At 35.6% G+C, this 21,805-nt stretch overlaps 1 protein-coding gene across 6 annotated transcripts in view; it reads right to left on the bottom strand.

Moving 5' to 3' along the window:
* SOX6 (SRY-box transcription factor 6) overlaps positions 1 to 21,805 on the bottom strand; it is a 625,392-nt gene that overhangs the window by 407,509 nt on the left and 196,078 nt on the right. The window contains exon 1 of one of the 6 annotated variants that reach the window (XM_019652557.1): positions 11,306 to 11,367. The exons of 4 other annotated variants lie outside the window; for them this stretch is intronic. The gene's annotated coding sequence lies outside the window, so the exon portion shown is untranslated. Of the gene's footprint in view, positions 1 to 10,878; positions 10,929 to 11,305; positions 11,368 to 21,805 lie in introns of those variants that run through there. One more of the 6 variants, XM_019652556.1, reaches the window with a different exon arrangement.

The raw sequence follows: 21,805 nt of genomic DNA, 5'->3' as shown, positions 1-21,805 counted from the left end.
CATTTTCTGCTCTTTGAATTAATTAATGCTGTGGAAATCCCAGAAGAACTGCTATATCAATTGTGACTGAATTTAGTCCAAAGGAGAAAAACAGGTAAAATATTATTTAATTAAAATTTTCTTTTTTTTCTCCCCCACTTCTCATCCTACTAGCTAATAGTCATTCAAACTAAAAGGATAATTTCATGTTTATTGCTATCAAATTAATTGCCTTGGGCCACTTTAGTATCTTCAGAGATCGATGGTTTCTGGAGCCATATTGTTCTCTGGGGTCAGTCTCTCGAGTATGACTCTCAAGCTCCTGGCCTTTTCAAAACTGTTTTGGCAAACTCAGAAACTCCTCAGAAGGCTGCTTGTGTTAGTGTACATATGGTTCTTGAGGGATGTTAGTGAAAAAAAATTTTTTTGTTCTCATACATGTGGTTTTGAATTTAGCTTGGAGAATGCAGTAATAATGAGAGCTGAAGAAGAAATCCATTTTACTTTAATAATTTTATGGCAATGCAGGAAAAGCAAGACAAAGAAAGTTAACTTTTCTGATTCTAATTGAGGACATCATCATATTGGGAAATCTTTTTTTTTTCCCCCCTACCTGAGTTGTAGTCCAAAAACATAAAATCTGATCATGTCACTCCCCTGCTTAAAAACCTTTGTTGTTTCCTCATAACCTACAGAATAAACTCCAAATGTATTGGTATGCATACAAGGCCTATTAATATCTTTCAAACCATATTTTTAATCTTATCGTCTGACAGTCACACACACTTAGCAACTTAAGACTTGATCCTCTAACTATTCTCTGTTGATTGTTCTTAGTCAACTTTGCTTGACTTCTGTGCCTTGAGGTTGTACACTTCTTCCCAATTATGGCCTTAAAAAATTCTGTTCCCTATATGTCTCCTCTTCAGCAAATTATCTCTTATTCATCTTGCAGGACTCAGCCTTAATATCACTAATGTAGGCACCATCTTTGATCCCAAGCCCAGGTTAGGTCTCCCTTTCTCTTCATTGCATTTATTATCTTATAATTAAATATTTAGTTAGTATCTTCCTCTTCTTTGCATTGTAAACTCTTAGGGGAAGAGACAACAAACACTTTAGTTCACCACTGTATTCCTGGTCCAGACATACACCTGGCATTCAATGGATATAGGAGATTTTCTCATTATCCAAAAACTCATTATGAGAGTCTTCAAAATTACATAGAAAGTAAACAGCATCAAAATATAAAAATATTCACTAATGATCTTAATATTTACAAACTTAGTCTTCACACAACCATTTCTCACAAATTAACATGTATCTCACCCATTTGGGTCAATTTCTTTGTATCTTGGATAATCACTACAGAGTGGCTTCAAACTTATTTGCACATTGGGGTCGCATGGAGCCTTGAAAAAATATTGATACCTGGGTCCCATTCCCAAAGATTGACTTAATTGGTTGAAGTATAGCCTGAGAATAGAAATCTTTTTAAAAATTGCCCAATATTTTTTTTCAGTCCGGTTGAGAATCAGGCTAGCTGATTAATGAACATTGCATTGTGAATATTGTAAATAATATTCAAAATAAAAATTTAAAGTGACTACAAAGTGAAATTAAATCTTGCAAAAGATACAGAAATTCATAGTACAGTGTTGAAGAACAGCTCAAATCATTGACAAATCAAGAATTTGCAGTTATACTAGATAGAACTGAGGAACCAGAAATTGGCAGAAGTGATAGTTCATATGGTAGATTATTCAAAAGAGAATGATTTGAATATAAAAAGATTACATTTTTAGGAAATTTTCTTTGGAAAAACGGTACTACCATTAAAAGTGATTTTGCTATCACAACATTTGACCTGAAAAATTACTACAAAAATTGCAGTTAATTCATTCTTCTAAGAAATAAGACAGAGTTAGAATTACAAATGAAACATTGCCAATTCTATAAAGTGATTTTTATTAATTTTAGTTTTAATTTTTAAGACTGAGTCAAAAATAAAATCACTTTCCTCATTGTTTACCATGAAATTTTGATCCCCATCCACTTAATATATTAAAATACAAAAGACCTTATATCACATGACCTTATCAAAGGAGCAGGTAGAGATAGTTCTACTTTATTCCTTTGATATGTTTATACTATTTCCTTTCCTTCCTTCATTACAATGGTTAGGACCTCCAATGCAATGTCAAATAGGAGGGGTGAGTATGGGCATTAACTATCTTGCTCTCCATCGTACACAGAAAGCATTCAATATTTTACCATTTAAACATGATGTGAGTTGTAGATTCTTCACTGATGTCTTTTTCAGATTAAGGAAGTTATTTGCTATTCCTAGCTTTCTGGGAGTTTTTAATTTTGAATGAGTATTGTCAAATACTTTTTTCTATTCTATTACAATGATCATATGATATTTCCCATTTATTCTGTTAATATGATGAGATTTTCAAATGTTAAATCAACCTTACAATCCTGGGCCAAACCCTACTTGATCGTAATATATTATTCTTTTTTTTATATTGCTGGATTTAATTTGCTGATGTTTTGTCAAGGAATTTTGCCTCTAGGACCACGTGAAATATTCTAAAATTTTCCTTTATTGTAATGTTTTTTCAGGTTTGGTATTAGGGTTATGCTAAACCTCATGAAGTACGAATTATTCCTCCTTCCTCTATTTTTTGAAAGAATTTATGTAAGATTTGTGTTATTTTTGAAATGTCTGATAGAATTCAGTGAAACCATTTGGGCCCCAGTTTTCTTTATAGAAAGTTTTTATTTTAATTAAAAAATTCAACTTCTTTTATAAGTGCTGTTTAGGTTTTCTGTTTCACTTTGTGTCACTTTAGTAAGTTATACTTTTCAAAAAATTTATCCACTTCATCAATAGTACAATTTTTTTGGCATAAAGATATTCTTAACATTCCCTTATTGTCTCTTTTAGTCTCTATAAATTCTGTAGTGATAATTACTCTTTCATTCCAGATATCAGTAAATTGTGTTCTCTTTTCTGGGTCTTTACAAAGAAAACAATTTTTACCTATAAATTTTTCTTGTTTTCAGCAGTTTATTATAATGTGCCAAGGAGTACTTTTCTTTGCACTTATCCTTTTGGGGGTTCTCTGAAGTTATTGAATCTGTAATTTAACTCTTTCACCAAATTTGGGGACCTTGGGGGCCATTGTTTCTTCAAGTGTTTTGTTTGTTTGGTTGGTTTTTTTTTTGTTGTTTTTTTGTTTGTTTGTTTGTTTGCCCTAATATTGCTCTCCTTTTTTTTCTAGGACTTATTCATGTTAGATCATTTAATATTGTCCCACATATCTTTCATACGAGGTCAGACAATTAAGTTCATTAATTAATCCTAGAAAAAGTGCTACATACCTCACTGCTGAATATAACTACAGTCACCTTCTAAGTAGATGCTATACACCAGAAGCTATGCACTGATGCCAGTGCCTAGTCCACCCTTCAAAGCTATTTTGGAACTCTTTTTCTGGAATGGCCATCAGAGCTTTCGTCGTATTACCCTTGATGTCCTGAGTGTCATCAAAATGTCTTCCTTTCAGGTCCAGCCAAATGGCTCAGTTGGTTAAGAGCTTGCTCAAGAGTTTGAGCTCTGAGCAACAGCGGTTCGAGTCCAGCCTGAGCTGAGCAGCCGCTGAGCTGCCAACAGGTAGCAGGATGGCTCAGCTAAAAAAAAAAAAAAAAAAAAAGTCTTCCTTTCAATATTTCCTTCATCTTCGGGTAAAGAAAGAAGTCATTGGGGGCCAGATCAGGTCAGTAGGGAGGGTGTTTCAATACAGTTATTTGTTTACTGGCTAAAAACTCCCTCACAGACAGTGCTGCGTGATTTGGTGCATTGTCGTGATGCAAGAGCCATGAATTGTTGGTGAAAAGTTCAGGTCGTCTAACTTTTTCACACAGCCTTTCACCACTTCCAAATAGTAAACTTGGTTAACTGTTTGTCCAGTTGGTACAGGTTCATAATGAATAATCCCTCTGATATCAAAAAAGGTTAGCAATAGTTTGCAAACTTAATTGTCAGAATTTGTACTATATATTTTTTCTTTCTCTGTTCTTTTTTTTTTTAATTTCTATTGATCTATTTTCAATTTCACTGACTTTTTCCATTGCCATTTTTATTCTACTGACTGGCCCATCAAGTTATTTTCTTATTTCAGATATTATATTTTTCAGCTTTAAGTTACCCCCTTGGTTCTTTTTTCAATCTCTCTGCTGAAATGCACAATTTTTTTTTCACATTTTCCTGCTTCTTCATATGTTGAGTAATTTTGAGTTACATCTTAGACATCATTACCATCATGTTGTGGAGACTCTGAATTCTTTCATAGTGCTCTAAAGAGTGTCACTTTTTGTTTGTTTGTTTGTTTGTTTGTTTGTTTGTTTGTTTGTTTGTTTAAATAAAAAGCTTACTTGCTTAGACCCTAATTGCATATTCTGTCTCACCTGCAGTGTTCAGCAGCTCAAATATCTGTTTATTCCTTTTAGCCTTAGGTAGGCTGCTTAAAGCCTATCCTGTGCATGCATGGTTGGGGATCAGCCCCAGAAATTGGAGCAAAGTTTATACACAGAATTTAGGACTCCTAAATTCTGTTGTTCTTTTCTTTCCAGGATTATCTCTTCACATCCCAGTAGCAGTTAGTGCCTCAAAGTCTGTTCTCCTGGGTCTTCAGGCCAGAAAGGTTGATGATTTTTCTGTTGGAGTTTTATTAGTCTTCCCTGTCTGTCACAGGCTGGGGTCTGCTTTCATACTGGAAACCTTGAAAATGACCAACTTACCCAGTATCCCTCCCTCTCTTCTCAAAAGCGGCATCTCTTCTCAAGATGTAACCTGCTTTTGGTTGCTTCCAGTGCCTTCAGATACTTGTTTTTCATGATTTGTCTAGAGTTTATAGTTGTTATCCCCACTCAATTTTAAATGGATTAATTTAAAGCAGCCTTTTTTCACTATCAATTATCCACTGATAATAAAGACTTCTTGTATTGCCTTAATGAAGAATTAAATACTATTCTTTTTCACTCCTCCATGACTTTACACATTCTGTTTTCTGCCTACAACGTCTGTAATTCTCATAACCCTGTCAGCTACACATTACATATGCCCATTTTACATATTGGGTTGTCGGAAAAGTCTTGACGCATTTTTACAACGAAAAACAGAAAAAATATGTCATGACTCTTCCAACAACCCAATATTTTAAAAGAACACAGTCAAGTTTTGCCATTCCCTGAGTTTTAAATACCTAAAATTTCAACTGAGTATTTATATTGGAACCAACTCAGGGGTCTATCAACATAACAACGGTATGTATATATTACAAAGTACTCCATAGAAGAAAATAAGCCTATGTAAATTGACAAAGAAGTCTAATTCTCATGAAAAACAGATATGTGTAAAAAGGGAGAGTGTTATCCTCACAAAAAAATAAAATTGCATATCCCTATATAACTGTGTATATTGTATATGATTATATAGAAAGAGTTCTGAAAGCATACAAACCAGATTGATACAGTAATAAGTTTGGGAAGTGAAATAGAATTTAGGATGGGGAGAGAAATTAAGGAAAATTTCCTTCACTTTTTTTTCCAATAATTATTTATTCAAGAAATATTTAATAGCTGCCTGCTATATGCCAGGCATTATTCTACAACAAAAAAATGTATTTGTGTATTACTTGTGTAGTTTTAAAATATTTTTAATTTTTTTAATGAAAGTGTTAACTCAATGAGGAGAAACTGAAATAACAGAAAATCTCTAAGGTCCTTAAAAATGCAATTCTTGATCTTGTTAATGTACCAGAAGCTCCGGAGTATTTTAAAAGTAAGTAAATGAATTTAGTGTTAGTTTTAAATATGTTGTATCTAACCCAGATTAAATTCTTATTGTTTAGATCTGGACCCAATGGAGAAACAAAGCAGTTTCTCTTTTTCCCCCCTCATAATAAAGTTCCATTCTCTTATGCCAATTCTTCTGAGATTTGGAAATAGCTGGTGAAGTCTCCAGTTCTTACTTGGGGTAATTCCAGGCATCAAATGGCTGCCTACAGATAACAATACGTGGATTTTTTTAAATTCACATATTAGAGTAAGTATGGCAGAGCAACGCAGAAAGTAAATGTGGACTTCATAAGATTTATTGTTGGCATCACATAATGGAGGAATATATCTTTGTCCTTTATGTTGACATACCTCCTTATCTTAGCCAGGTGACACACAGAGAACATCTTCTTATAAATTTTAATATTAAAATAACTTGGTGTCATTCAACATTTTAATCTTTCTCCCCAATTCCTTCCAATAACAAGGGCTTCACTACCTCAGCAAGGAAGCTCGTTTCAGCTTTAGACAACCGTAAGCGTTACAAAGTCTTTCTTTTGCTGCTCCTGTGACTCTGGCTCCCCGTGACTTTCGCCAGCTCACTTGGGTTTGGCCCTCCATAGTACACACTCTTACCCTATGGCAGCACATGAGCCATCTCAGGACAGCTATCAGACTTGTTGAAGACTTCCGTTCTTCAGAGTAAACATGCCTAGTTTTTTTTAACCTAAGGGAAGCTTCTGCCAACTGGCCCAGAAAGAGTGAAAATTAAATTTCCCTGCAACCAGGCTTTGTCCAGTTGAAAAATACAAGATTTGCCTTTTACCTTAAAGCAACAAACAGCCCTCTTGGCTAATCATTACAAATACCTCCTGGCATTTATCTTCAAAGAACTATCCCTCCACTCTCCTGCACACATGTATATATCAACATATACACTGCTTTCTACTTTTTCTTTAAAGAAAAATCTTTTCAGTGGGCACCAAGAGGTGTCCCCTCCTCAGTTCATGTGACTTGGGTTTCCACCCAAGAGGCTTGTACCCTCTGCGTCATCATATAATTTTACTTCAGCTACAGTTCATTTACTCAAATTATAGTATTTCATTCTTATAAGTTCATAACTATTTCTCATTATTTTTAGACCCCCTAAGATATCAGGCAAGGATTGGACCCATTAAACTTCATCCAATAAGCCTTAACGTAGAATAGGCTAGCAATGTGTCTTTAATTATATGCATTTAACTGTCTCAGTTCCATTCATTAGAGATCATTAACTACTTTGTATCTTTAGGAAATTAGAATTGTTAGACTGTTAATTGTCATCTTTAGAAAATTAGAATTGTTAGATTGTTAACTACTTTGAATCTTTAGGATTTTTAAAACAAAAAATTAGGAAATTAGAAAAAAAAATGTTTAAGTCTAGAACACTTATAGAGGATATCCACCTAATTCATCCTGGTCCTTAGAAGAACCTAATTATACCCTCCAATCTAAACTGTTTGGAGGAGTAGAGGTAGAATGAATATTAATCTTGCCTAAAAAGCTATACCTAGAAAAAAATATTTTAAGTTTAGGCCTCTCCTCTGTCTGATTCTGTCCCAGTTTTCATAGTTATGAAGCAAAGGTAATAAGACCCCTGTTTTAACACTCACAATGTTACTGTAAGAACTGTATAAGGTAATATAGGAAAAAGTTAATTTAAAAGTATAAAATGTAATAAAAATGTAAGGTACAACATTATTAATAATAATAGCACCTTCTATAACCACAAATAAGACACTCCACAAATCCCTTCCTTTTAACACTAAGACATTTTAATTAAATTCTCTTTTTTATCTCCTTTTCCCACACCAACAACCAAAAAAAAAAAATTTTTTTTTCAGCATAATCTTGTATGTAGCCTTGCTTGGACTTTAATTACAAATGTTAGCAAAGATTTACATAGAGTACAACATAAGTAGATTCTGACATTTTGAAAACCTAGCCCTTCTCTCAGACTAACTTCATTTACTTTTTCTTATTTTATAAACTTTATTTTCTCCTGAAAATAAATCGAACTGCCTAGCAATAGTAGAGCAACTGTCACCACTATGAATATTTTAGTTATACAGTAATACCTTGGTTTCCGAGCATAATTCGTTCTGCAAACAAACTACTCATATTGCAAGACATCGCTTGTCTACCACGTTAAAATGTATTAGAAATGTTTGCTCGTCTTGCGGAACACTCGCAAACCATGTTACTCGCATCCAAGGTTTTACTGTATTTGCCCACCTTGAAACTCTTACAAGTAGCCTTGTGGCTTTCCTATGCAAAAGTACCAGATATATTTTCTCAACTGTGTATCCTAAATTTTTCCAGATTTTTAGAGCCCATTATAGTGTTTCCACATTAAGATTATAGCCACAGGGGCTGCTCTAAAAGTTAAGAATATGAAAGCTCCATTCTTATGCCCAGGAATGCAGATCCCCCACAATGAGAACACAATAGTGAAAGATTACACTGAAAAACAAGAAACAACAATGGAGAAAAGCTGTCACATGTTCTACAGCTAGATGATAAACAAAAAAGTCCCTCCCACATCCCTCACTCCAAACTTTCCTAGCATCAAGTCACATAATTTTACCTAAACAGTATATACAAACTAAGCCACAGACTCCATTTTTATGAAATTTATTTTCTTTCTCTCAATATCCCTTTCTTCCTCTTTCTCATTTGCTATATTCCACTACCTGATAACAACAACAAATATTTATTGAATCCCTGTCATGTACAAGACCACGTGTGCTAAATGCTAGGGAAAGCATGTGAGAACAAAATGGGCCAGTCCAGTGTGAAAGACAGATGTTAAACAAAAATCACACAAATAAACACAATTTTAAATGGCAGTATCTGCTATGAAATAAATTAAAGGGTGGGAAGCAAGAACTTTGCAGGCAGACGTGATTTCAATTGGAAGAATCAGGGAAGGCTTCTCTGAAGCAACAGCATTTAAAGAGGGGCCTGAAGGATAAGTAGGGACCATTCTGAAGAAGAATGGGGACAAGCATATTCCAGTTGAGGGGACAGCATTATGTGAAGAGCTTGGCACAGGAAAACACTCAGAGTGTGCAGAGCAGTATAGCAGCTGAATCAGAAAGAGCCACTGGGAATAAGACAAGAGCTGAGGCTGGCGACGAAGAGGCCATGTTACACAGAGCCAAGGTCTTGCAGATTATGCTCAGGATTTTTAGTCTTAATCAAAGTGTAATAGGAAGCAAAGGAAAAGTCTTTCTGGGATCTCAAAGAATGATAAGTGGAGTTTTTCCTCCTATATAATGGGATAAGTATAAGTATAAAGCAAAGCAGAGGAGTGATAAACACCAAATCCAAAAGAATGGTTACCTCTGGCACAAAGAGGGAGATATAACATTGGTAAAGAGTTCACAGGTGGCTCCAACTGTATTGGTAATGTTTTCTTTCTTATAAATGCATAGGTATTTTAACCTATTCTTTCTACATTTTTGTATGACTGCAACTTTCAAAATGAAATTTTTTTTAAAGAATTAATAAATTGGTAAGAATTTACTGGTTCATTTTCTTCTCCTCGTCTTTCCTAGGCCCATATTAACTCTTCTCAGTTTTGAAAAACACAAGCACATAGAATTTAGGGCTCTCCACTCTTCTATACTTTGTTTCCTGGACCTTTAACTTCTCAACTCTCATCATCAGATGGTACAGGCTCCTTATTAATCTTTTGTTTGCGCATACACTATAATCCTTGTAGCTTTCCAACAATCACAGAGTTAACATAAGGATTAAAGGAGATAAAGCATTTAACAGCATTTAGCACACAAGAGCTCAATAAATTTTAACTATTGTTTTTTTTTGTTATTTCATTTATTATGCTCTGTATTCCCAGTACTAAATATGGGCCAGAACACTAGAACTTAAAAACAAAATAAAACAAAACAAAAAACTGAGTGTATATGGCCAAATGGTGCTCTGGTATTTTGAATACATATATACTATATGTATTCACAAAAACATACACACGTATAAACATATTTTCCAACATTAAATTTATAGTTTCTCTGAACACTTTTTCTGTGCTCATTTAAGCATTAAATAACAAAATGTTCATTTGAGGCCTTTTTGTTGCCACTAAGGAAAATACCTTTAAAGAAAAGATTAAAATTCTGTATTTGATAATGCACAGTTACAATTTAAGGTAAGTTTAACAAGTTGACTAACTTCCCCTAAGTACAATGCTACGTTGAAATGATTTATGATTGTATAAAGCCGCAATAATATTCAATATGGTCCAGTGTTTAAAAAGCTCATTTTTGCAATATCAAGTAATTTATGGAAAACTTCAATCTTATAGAATTGAATATTGACATCAAAATTTTTTCTACAGCAGAAGGAGCGGTCTGTGATACAAGAACATTATTAAAATCATATCTTTTCACTTAATTTTCTTTGTACAAATAGCACAGATCCTCTCATTTCTCCTTCCATTCAATTCACAAATACAATAAAAAGCTATCTTTAGAAAGGTCCTTAAATTAAACATCACGATGAAATGAGTACTAGGAACCAGAAAATAAGAGAACGTCTGACAGGTTTTGTTACCTAGAAGCCTGAAAAAATATCTCAATGAATCTTTATGCGAATATTATATTTTAAATTATATTGTTATATCTAAGAACCCAGAATTTGTTCTTGGGAAAAAAGAAGTTTGTCACTCAATATTCTTCAGTTTGAAGTTTAGACTTAGACTTTTTATAACCATTTCTCCGTGCCCACTTCCTTGTTCTTAATCACGAATCTAATCAGGTATTTTCATAATATTCAAAATTAAATATATGTATCTACTTATGTAAATACTTTTCAGTTAACTTCTACCGATAGTCTGTGCAGGGATCTCATGAACAAACACATTTGGAACTTTTTAAATTTGTTCCGGCAGTTTGTAAATTCCTATTAGATTCAACTGTTTCAACAGATCAAAATTCTACACATTTTACAAAGTGGATATAAAAGATTCATTCCAAGTCGTGTCTTACTTACCAAGCTCGGCCATTCCACCTCGCTGCCTGAACAATATTATCAGCTCTTCGGATACTCATTCCTGCTAAGTAAAAGGATATTTCTTCTCTAGCTGGATTAATAATCAACTTTCTAGATAGTTCATTTGTAATTCTCTTCTGGTTAACCCTTAGCGTTACAGCAGTCTGCCCAGCTCATGCTAATCAATTTATGAAGCGGAAAGGAAAAGATGAAATTCAATTATGTAGATAACAAATGGAAAATAAAAATGAGGGACAGTTTAGATTAGGCACCAAAGAACAATCAGCTTTGCTTTTTTTAATGCTAAAAGTTATAAATCTTTGTTAGATATTACAAAAGCACTCAGGTTATAAACACAAGAAACAAGATACATGAAGAGAAAAACCTCATAGGCTCATAACACACCAGTTTAGTACATATCACTCACCATGTCTTCTGCTTTCTTAGATCAAATAAATACACATCAGTTCTGGGCATACGAGATACGTTTTCCTCTTAGAAGAAAAGTCTGCCTTCCAACCTCTAAATGCCTCCTTTCTCAATGGTTTTAATCACTCGGGTCCCTTATCCTACAGTAAACGCCATCTCAGGCTTTATGGAAACTTTCTCCAAATGTAATCTGCAAACAGTTGCGAGACAATAATCCGGGGCGCTTGTTAAAAATATAGACACTTGGTCCCACTTCAGAAATCCAAAGTACCCCAGGGTATTCTCGTGTACATTAAAAGTTTAAGAGCCACTGCTCTAGAACCATTCCTGACCTTACCTAAGAGACTCCAACACAATCCCTTGGGGCACAGAATGAATTTAATTACTCCTGCTGCCAGTTTGACCTTGACTTTTTGCTTTGATTCCAATAACTAGGATTCTACCTTGTTTTCCTGTACCTGAGTGCACTACTCCATCCAAGACCAAATAACCTTCCACTTGCAGACTACCCAGAAACTGGCATCTGTCTTTTAACTCCACTTGGCGTCTATGGCCTTATGGTGGCCTAGCTGCCTAAATCTCTAAGTACCACCTGCCCCGGACTTTTCTTGCTTTGTCTGCTGCATGAAACACTTACATTCCTGTTTTGTGTCTCTCTTCTCGGTACATGGACTCTCCTTATTGGTGCTCATTGCCCAGTCTTTTAGCTAATGCATTTTGTCTGCTATAGTACCGTTCTCTCAGTGCTGTTCCCATCCCAGTGGATCACTGCCAGTCTCCTGTTATGATGAACAGAGCTTGCTTAGTCACATTTAGAGATGTGAAATGAACAACTAGCTAAAAGGTGAAAAGACAGATATGACAGCCAGTGGTTTCACAAATTGCTAAAAAAATAAATAAATAAATAACAAAGCAAAAATAAAACTCATGTTCGCTGTCAGAATAAGAGAAAAGATAATGACTATGGAAAAAGGAGAACTCTGGAAAGCTCAAAGAAAGCCCTTGAGAACTGGAATAGTAGGCCAGGTAAAATAAAATGGAAAATGTTTTCATTTTAATCATTTGTTTTTATTTTCATGGAACCTATTTTTAAAAGTTCAAAAAAGCAATGATTATTTAACCCAAAGAGAAGATTAAAGTGACTAAAAGAAAAACAGTAATGGATTGGTAGAATTCAGAAGACTTGGATTTCTCATGGCCTCTCTACTACATCCTAGATTTCTGATCTGGATTAAATCTCTTAAATTTTCTGTGCCTTGAGCCCTAAATGGGTATAATAAACCATGTTTTGTATGCCTAGGATTATTTTGATAATTAAACAAGATCGTATTTATTAAAGAGCTTTGAAATTATAAGTACTATATACATATAAGGAATTAGTGTAGCTATATAAATTGCTATTACATAAAGATAATTAACACTTATCAACCAAGGACACAAAGTGGTAATTAATATATATACATTGACTTAAGTATAGTTGATTTATAATATTTTATTGGTTATATTCATTTCAGGTGTACAATATAGTTATTTGACGTTTTTATATCTTACAATGTGATCACCCCACTAATTCCAGTAACCATCTGTCACCGTGCAAACTTGTCACAGTACTAATGACTACACTCCCCTTCACAATTTTACCCATTCACCCACTCCCTCCCCTCGGGCAACATCCTTTTGGTCTCTTGTTTCTATGAGTCTATTTTTCTTTTTGTTTTGTTTGTTTGTTTAGATTCCACATATAAGTGAAACCATAAGGTATTTGCTTTTCTCTGCCTGACTTAATTCACTTAGGAAAATGCCCTCTAGGTTCATCCATGTTGTCAGAAATGGCAAGATTTCATTCTTTTTATGGCTGTGTAATATTCCTCTGTTGTGTGTGTGTGTGTGTGTGTGTGTGTGTGTGTGTGTGTGTGTGTGTGTGTACCACATCTCCTTTACCCATTCATCTGTCAATGCACACCTAGGGTTCTTCTGTACCTTGGCTACTGTAAATAATGCTGCAATGAACATAGGGGTGCGAGTCAGACAATTAAGTTCATGAACTTTCCACTGTGCATTTACATAGTGGAAAGTCTGAGAACTTAATTGTCTGGCCTTTTGAATATCTTTTTGAATTAGTGTTTTTATTTTCTTTGGATAAATACCAGAAATGGAATTGCTGGGTCATATGAAGGTCTATTTTTAAAGGAAAGTCTACACCATATACAGTAAAAGAAGCAAACAAGAGTTTGTGAAATGTGTTTCCTAAGAAAATTTCAAAATAGAACCAATATCAGTTAGGGGCAGAATAAAGTAAAATCACTCCGAAGTATAGATAACTAATCAGGTTACGTGCCCAGATCAGACAGTAATGTTAAGAGTCCTATCAGAAGGACTTCTAGATGAGGAAAAGAATCATTTGGAGTGACACTGGTGACTGTCATCCAGGACCATCTGCCTAAAACTACAGTTCAGAGTAACTTCAAGTGGCCAAAATTTGGGGCATTTGTTGCAAGACATTTAAACTTCATCTAACATGGCCTAAGATTTAGTCAAGTGCTATAACTTAATTTAACTGGATAATGTATACATATTAACACTGAGAAAACAGAAGTCTTTAGTGTACAAATTGGTTGAAGAGAGTTGTATATGTGAAGAAAAAAAGGTTTGATTCTTGACTTAAAAAAGACAGTTCCATTTTTTTTTAAGTTTCAATAAATGCATTTAACAAATATTTTTGGGATACCTACTATGTTCTCTGGTCATGACATTGGGGAATATGAGTGACAAACAGTCAAAAAAGGACCGGCCAAGTGGCTCAGTTGGCTAAGAGCTTGCTCAGGAGTGCAAGCTCTGAGCAACAGGGTCACCAGTTCGATTCCCGGTCCAAGCTGAGCTGCCACTGAGCTGCCAACAGATGGCAGGATGGCTCAGCTAAAAAAGAAAAAATTTCTGCTATCTTGAGTTTATGTTGCAGAAAATATAAGGGAAAGATGGCCCCAAAAAACGTAATAGATATGCATATTAAACAGTATGGTAATAGCTGATAAAAGCTATAGAAACCAACAGAACAGCATTAAGGAGATCAGGAATGGTTGGAGGCCTGCAATTTTAAAATAGAGGTGGCCAAGGTAGACCTCACTGAGAATATGGCATCTAAGCAAAGACTTGAAAGAGGTGATGGGGTTTAATGGGATTTTATGATAATATAGGGTTTTTTCCATCAATTTTTAAATAAATGAAAGATATCTTTACAAATTAACTTTCATATTATAAAAGTGAAAAGTTGGAAATCAATAATTTAATGGTAAAATAAATTGTGGTACATCCATATGATGGTATATTATGTAGCCATTAAAAATCATGTTTTCAAAAGCCTATTAACATGCAAAAATCCAATAAAATGATTTCTTAAATACAAAGATGTATCTAAAGTATTTTCCAGTTGTGCATTTTATTTTTCATTTAGTCAACAACTATTTTTCAAGTACCTACTATGAGCCATGCACTGTTCTGGACACTGGAGAGAAGGCAGTAAACAAGCTAGACATGTTCTTTCTTCTAATACACACTTAGATAAGAGACTGAAATAAAATGTATCAAAATGTTACTGGGGAGTAAGTTTTTTATTGTGAAATAATAAGCTTAAATCATGGATTAGTTTCTTTTCTTTTCTATGTTTAAACAGAGTTCTAAGTTTCTAAATATGTTCTGAACAATTCTAAAGATAAACTATGCCATTTACAGTGACCTAACTATTATGCTTCATATTTGTCTTTGGATATTGGTTTGTCTAAGCCCAGATTTATACTCAGAATGTTCTATCAAGTGTATATTGCATTTTCAGTCATATACTGATTCTTATGTCCTCCAACATCTAATAAAGTTGAATAACATCAGGTGCCTCTCTACACAGGCAAAAACTAAGAAACAGCACAGTTAACTAATTTGCCACTCTGGAAAGTGAAAGTGTTTAAATCCTAAATTATAATAATGCAGATGACAGCATCTCGCCCAGTACCTGGATCAAGAAATTTGCAGAGCTGAATGCACCTTAGGGGTACATCTCTCCCCATTTATGCTGGAGTTTTTACAGGGGTTTTTTGCCCAAAAAAATTTAAAAATAAAAAGATTCATTTATTTAAAATAGAACTTTAATAGTTATGAAACACCTGATCTGAAACCCAACTCCGTCACCACCAGATGTTAGCTTTAGTCCCTCTCCCCTCAACCACTAGAATGACCAGGAAACACGCTAGACATGTTCCTATAATGCTTCTTCATTCTTTGTTTCATTTCAAGTTTTTATATTCAAATAGTACAGCAACTGACATCTATTTGTCTACCCCTAACTGTCTGAGTTACCTCTGGCAAGTCAGTTCAACTCTCTGGTCTCAATTTTCTTATTTTTCAACTACAAGTAGACTAGATAATCTCAACAGTCCTTAAGTGTAAAGTTTCAGGATATTATTATTTCAAGTCTGTGAAGTTCCTGCAATGAATTAAAGGAACACTGCTTCTCAGAAAAAGAAAGGCTACAACAATAAGGACAGTTGGCCAGAAATAAAGAAAACAAAGGCCTGGGTTTAAAAGAGAATTTGAAAGTCCCCCCAACCCCCTGGACCAAGCCCAGCTTCAATTATACAAGGGTTCTTTGGAGACAATAGAGAGGAAGAAATATGAAGGTTCCCTTGATCATCAAAAGATGATCTTTTCGCTTAAAAACATAATGTTCCTATACTCTTTCTTGTTGTACACACACACACACACACACACACAAAGTGTTTTAATATTAATGTGGAAGGAAAATACAAGTCACTCATTTTGCTGAAAGAAAAGTGTTTCAAACTCAGAGAGGGTGATTTGGTTTTGAGGATTTTTAAGAAATATCACTGTATCCAATCCTTTTCTATCACCTCCTCTGTAATACAGAACCCCCAATAGCTCTTTAAATTCTGGCATTTCCTTATGTACAAAGAGAAAAATTTGTATTACTGTTGCAGCCACATCTAAACAGTTTCCTGTAAACTTTCTGTGATGGAAGTCATAGAATTTATGATAAAACCCTGTAGAGTGGGGAAACAAATTTCTTTCCTATTTATCATTCATTTTATTCAGCGTGCATTTGAAGGAAAACCTTTTAAGAACACCAATATGTGAGAAAGCCACAACAACTAAATTTATTGTTAAGTATCACATCATTGGTCCTCCTGGGAGTTGAGGAAGAAAGCTTAAATCACATTTCCTAACACATTGGAGAGCTTCCCAGAGATATGATGGCCCACAGAGGCAAACCATCCAAGCACGCTGGAATCTCAGAGATGGTGACAAAGAAATATCACTCTGCTTAATAAAAGCAAATTGAAGTTACCCTTTTATTTTCTTCTAACAAAGTACAAACTCTCTCTCACCCCATTTTTCTCCTTCTCCCCGCCCCCTCCTGTTTCACCTGACTAAACTGTAGGTATTTGTTCCATCACCTGACTTAGGGGCTGGCTAGAAATATTAGAAAAAAAAAAAAAAACAATCTCCTATTGTTCCATGAGACAACAACCTTTCATGTCCTTGAAGCTCACCATGACCTTTCATCTCTCCTATCCCCAATGGTCTCTCCTAACAACTAAAACTACACTCCGTTGGGCTGAATTCCAGATTGTCATAAAAAGAACCCTGTCCTTTCAAAACAAAACCAATTTTTACACCAAGGTGGGGGAGAAACACAAGTCCATTGTTCCCTCACAGATGGAAGTTGGAGTTACTAAGGCAACTGCTCTAATCCTCCTTTTTACCACCTTTTTCACATCACTGGCCTATCAAGTATGCTACCTTTTAACTCATAAGCTCAAAAGCTGGTAGTCTAACTGGCTGCCCTAATTAGCTACGATTTTCACACTACAGACAACATGATGAGCTAATCGAAATTTGCAAAATAATGACGTACCTCCAGCAAATATTCCTCCTCCTGAGGCCCAGTCTTAGAATAACAATAATGAGACCATTATTAGAGAAGGGCATTAAAATGCTGCACTGCTGCTCAACAGAGAACTTAATTGTTCTGGTCTTGTCCATTGAATCAACAACCTATTGTTGTGGACTTGAAAAATAAAGGACTAGAGAATGGCTGCCATGATGATTGGTCTGTGCGGCCATACCGGCACTCTGTAGAATTGTTTTCTTTTGAAACTCTTGATGGACTAGTAGTTTTGTTTAAAAGTAACATAAAAGGCGATTGTCTGGATAAAAAGTCCTATTTATTGAAATCTTTAGAAGCCGTTGCATGGATTTGTCCATGACCCCCGAGATAAAAACACAGTGACCATAATAACACCATTTGTAGAGAGAGCCCTGTTACCACTGCCTACTGTAACATAAGATAAGAGACAGTCTTTTCTAGCTACTGTAGGAAGGAAGGAAGTACTTCTGAGCAGAAAGCAAGAATGATAAAAGGTCAAATACTGGATAAAGCTCATTAATCTCTGAAAGGGAGACTTTTTAAAATAATGCTACTTTAAGAATTCTGCACAATTGCTACAGATTCAAGCACATGTAAAAAGGCTCATGGCGCTTTTTTTTTCTCACTTTTGAGTTTCTTTCCTTAGGCTTAAAAAAAAAGAGGATAAAATAAAATGATTATTAAGTAATTGAAGCGAGATGTCTCAGGATAAACTGGAGAACAAGAAACTCAAAGTTGTCCAGATAATTATTCTTATGGTCATCCTCAGTCTATCACAAGAATAATAAAATACTGAAGTTAAAGGTTAACTAGTGTAGGATTCTTAGCAGTAGAAAAGCACTGTTTACACACTGTAAAACCGTACATGTTTTCTGTAAAGTCAGGTCAGGATTTTAGTGTTGAATGGTGGTGGGAGGGAGTGTACTTTTATGTTGGCAGGTATTTGGGGGGTGGGGGAGGCGTCTGTTTGTTTTTTATCAAGTGAAATCTGCATTATATAAAAATGTATTAAGTTGTAAATAAGACCTCTTGCTTCATTCAACCTGTGTTTTGCTTCATTTATCTTCATCTTGTTGAGCTAAATTAATTAACAATCTCTCAGTTGCACACTTTCTCTTTTCATTACATCAAATAATGGTCCGTATATGGAGAAAACCCTCACCACGGGAATTCTGCAACTCTATGCTATGAAGAGTTTCTGTGTAACCCCGTAGCAATGCTAACTAGATAAATTTTATAAGGATTTAGTAAATGTACTTTTCATTGTTAAAAACCAATTACATGCCTAAATCCTTTACATATTATCAATAGAAAAACATTAAATAAAACCTAAACTCCAAGTTGCAAGATACTTTAAAAAGAAAAAGAAAAAGAAATCGTGTGTCCACAATCAGGTTTCACCATCCTGTCACCCAAAAGAAGCAACACAGGCAAATTTGGCAGGTATGTTTTCACAGATACAATACAACATTGCATAAGAGGTTTAAGAGACACACCCCAGCCTGTTCTGCTCCTTGCTTTGGAATGTCTAACATGTGATAAATTGGATGATTAGAATTTCATTGGGAAATCCCATTATTTTAAATCTATAAGAGTGAAATGTGTTAAACTCTTTTGTAAGTTTTCTTTCAACCTGAAACACTGTGGCATCTGGAGCTATGCAAATGGACAAAACAGTAAAGCCCTTTTTAATCTTTCCCTGATCAACCAGTGCTTCTTTCTCCAATCACAGCTTTGTGTGTGATATCTTTCTGCTAGCATTTCTTATTTAATTAAAACAGACACTGACAGAAGGACATGGATTAGTACTGTAATGATGCATTTACTTAGATTAATCGGAGGCTCCTTTTAGAGTAATGGCTTAAACAAAGAACAAAAGGAAATTGTTATGAAACAGCCTTTTATCCCAGGCAAAGGTCACATTATGAGGTTTTTAATTTTGTCAGCTTCTGTTATACTCTGCCTTCCTAGTGGAACATGAGAAGTGCTTTTTCCCCCACAATAAGGCCAGTTATTATAAAAACAGCCATTAAAGCTGCAAATTAAAACATCTGATTTGAAAACCTGTTACTTAGCTTTCAGAATCCTCTAATTAGCATGTTGTACATTGTTGTGAGGAAAAGAAGACTAAAATGCTAATGACCTACCACCAGGTGACCACACTGCTGTGCAAAATAATAAGGACCTTTCCAAGTAATATGATGAATTAACCAAATACAGGTCCCCCATCAGGCAGCCCTTCTCCAAGTTCAACTCCAGATGAATGCAGGCCATGACGGTTAAGACGTATTCAGTCCAGGGGTCTCTGACTCTAAGCCCGCTACTTCTTATATATTTACTAAAAAGCAGACTTCTGTCTACCACAAAAGAAAGTGAATGAAATAGCAACACTGTACAGTGAGTCTGAAAGTAGAAAAGACAATAGTCATTTGATTTCAAAGCACAAAGAAAGAATAAAGACCCATGCCCCTAAACAAAGCTACCTCTTACCCCCTTTTTTCATCCAACCTTTTCCTTCCTCTTTAATAATATGGACTTGTAGAATATCAATGCGGTGAAAATGTGAAAGCTGCGTCTTCCCTCAGAACATTCATTTTCACACTACCTTGTCTTTAAATGGCCCAGAGTAAATCCAGTTTCCCTTTTCCCAGCCTTGATGTTCCCATTTTACTGATGCTGCTCACCACCAACACTCACTTGTTGAAATTTGCTCTTGACAAAGGATATGTTAATATTTGTGTCTCTTACCATATGAATACGAGTGAATTTAACTCAGTTACTTGCATTTTCTACCTTATCTTTCTTTACAGACTGAATGATTCTGTGCCTAATAATGTTAACATACATTAGCTGAATATATAGACTAAGTGAGGGGTATCTCCCGAGTTTCTAAAATCAACCCAGAAAGAAAATATATTTCATTTTAAATGAAGCCTCCCACAAGAGTCACTGAGTGGTTGGCTCTAGGAATTTCTTTTTTTTTTTTTTTTGAAGATTTTATTGGGGAATTAGGGGAAGGGAACAGTGTTGGGGAGTTGGAGAAGGGGAACAGACAAGTTGCTGTCCTTTTGTTCTTCAGTCTAGTTGTGGAGGACGTCGCTTCACTGGCCCATGTTGGTATTATCATTGCGCTCTTCCTGGGTGAGGCAGATCAGTTGCCGGCCACTGGACGGCAGCTCACGGCAGCTCACAAAAGCTCATGCCAGCTGCCAGCCAGCCCCACTGCAGCCTACTCCATCGCCAGCAACTCACAGCAGCCCAGCTCCAGGTCGAGCTGTTGTTCACCATCTTAGCTGTAGAGGGTGCAGCGTCACTGGCCCTCATGTGGGGTCTGAACCCGGGCCCTGCTGCTCAGAGCTGGTGTCCCAACCCAGCTCTTAACCAACGTGCCACTCGGCCAGCCCTCTAGGAGTTTCTTGAAATCAATGTGAAACATATATTGTCATTGGAACAGCAAGGAATCACTCAGGAACACCTGTGACATTTGCCCAGTCACATCGTTTCAAAATAGGGTTATCTGAGGTTGTTTCAATTGTCTATGGATATAAGAATGTTGCAGGTTGAACTACCCCCAAAACTCAGAGGCTTACAATAATAGCATTTGTTGAGTTCCTGTGTTTGCAGGTGAGCTGGGCATTTCTTCTGGTGTTAGCTGAGTTCACCAACATGTCTTACGATTGGCTGGCTTTTGGCTGATCTGGGATGGTCTTGGCTGAGACAACTACAGTAATTCAACTCTGCTCCGTAAGTCTCATCTTCCAGCAGACTAGCCCAGGCTTGTTCTTTTCATAGTGACAGTAAAGGGCAAGAGTGTGCAGAGCAATGCACAAGTGCTTTCACAAGCCTCTGCGTGTGTCACATTTGCTAACATCCCATGGGCCAAAGCAGTTAAACCGATGGATCCCATGGTCAAGAGGTGAGACAGAATGTCCCATCCAGAGTGAAAGGGCACTGTAAGGTTTCATGGCCAAGATCATGGATACAAGGAAGCATGAAGAAGAAGTAAGGCCTTTAGAGCCATCAGTCTTAGCAAAGAGGTCAAGGTCATTGTGATGATTCCCAAGTTCGTCAGTAGAAGTTTCTGTTTTGCTCCAATGTAGTCTAGATAGCTACTCAAAATTGATATGATTTTTATTTTAATAAGTGACAAAAACTCTTTAAAAAAAACAATTAACAACCCCACCCCACCATGTCTCCATTGATTTCCAATTTAAAAACCAACTATTAAGCTATTGGGTTGTCGGAAAAGACATGACACATTTTTGCAACGAAAAACATAGAAAAAAATACATCATGACTTTTCAGATATCTCAACAATTCTAAAATACGACTTATACAGGTTCACCTTTATTTTTCCTTACTGGCTAGTTGTGAATCAGTTATTCCTTGATTAAAGGTTTCAAAACCACAAACTGTTATGTTTCAGAAGGCTCCCTTCCACCCAGAGGTAAAGCAAAGTCTGAGGAAATATCTAATTGATGCTGGATACAGAATCCAGCATCTCAGAAAGTACTGACAGTTCCATTCCACAGAATACTAGCAAATAGTACATCACAGTCCATC

This window comes from Hipposideros armiger, unplaced genomic scaffold, assembly GCF_001890085.2.
Source record: "Hipposideros armiger isolate ML-2016 unplaced genomic scaffold, ASM189008v1 scaffold_181, whole genome shotgun sequence".
Taxonomy (NCBI): domain Eukaryota; kingdom Metazoa; phylum Chordata; class Mammalia; order Chiroptera; family Hipposideridae; genus Hipposideros; species Hipposideros armiger.
Note: the sequence above shows the minus strand (reverse complement) of the source record. Positions and strands in the feature narration are given on the sequence as shown.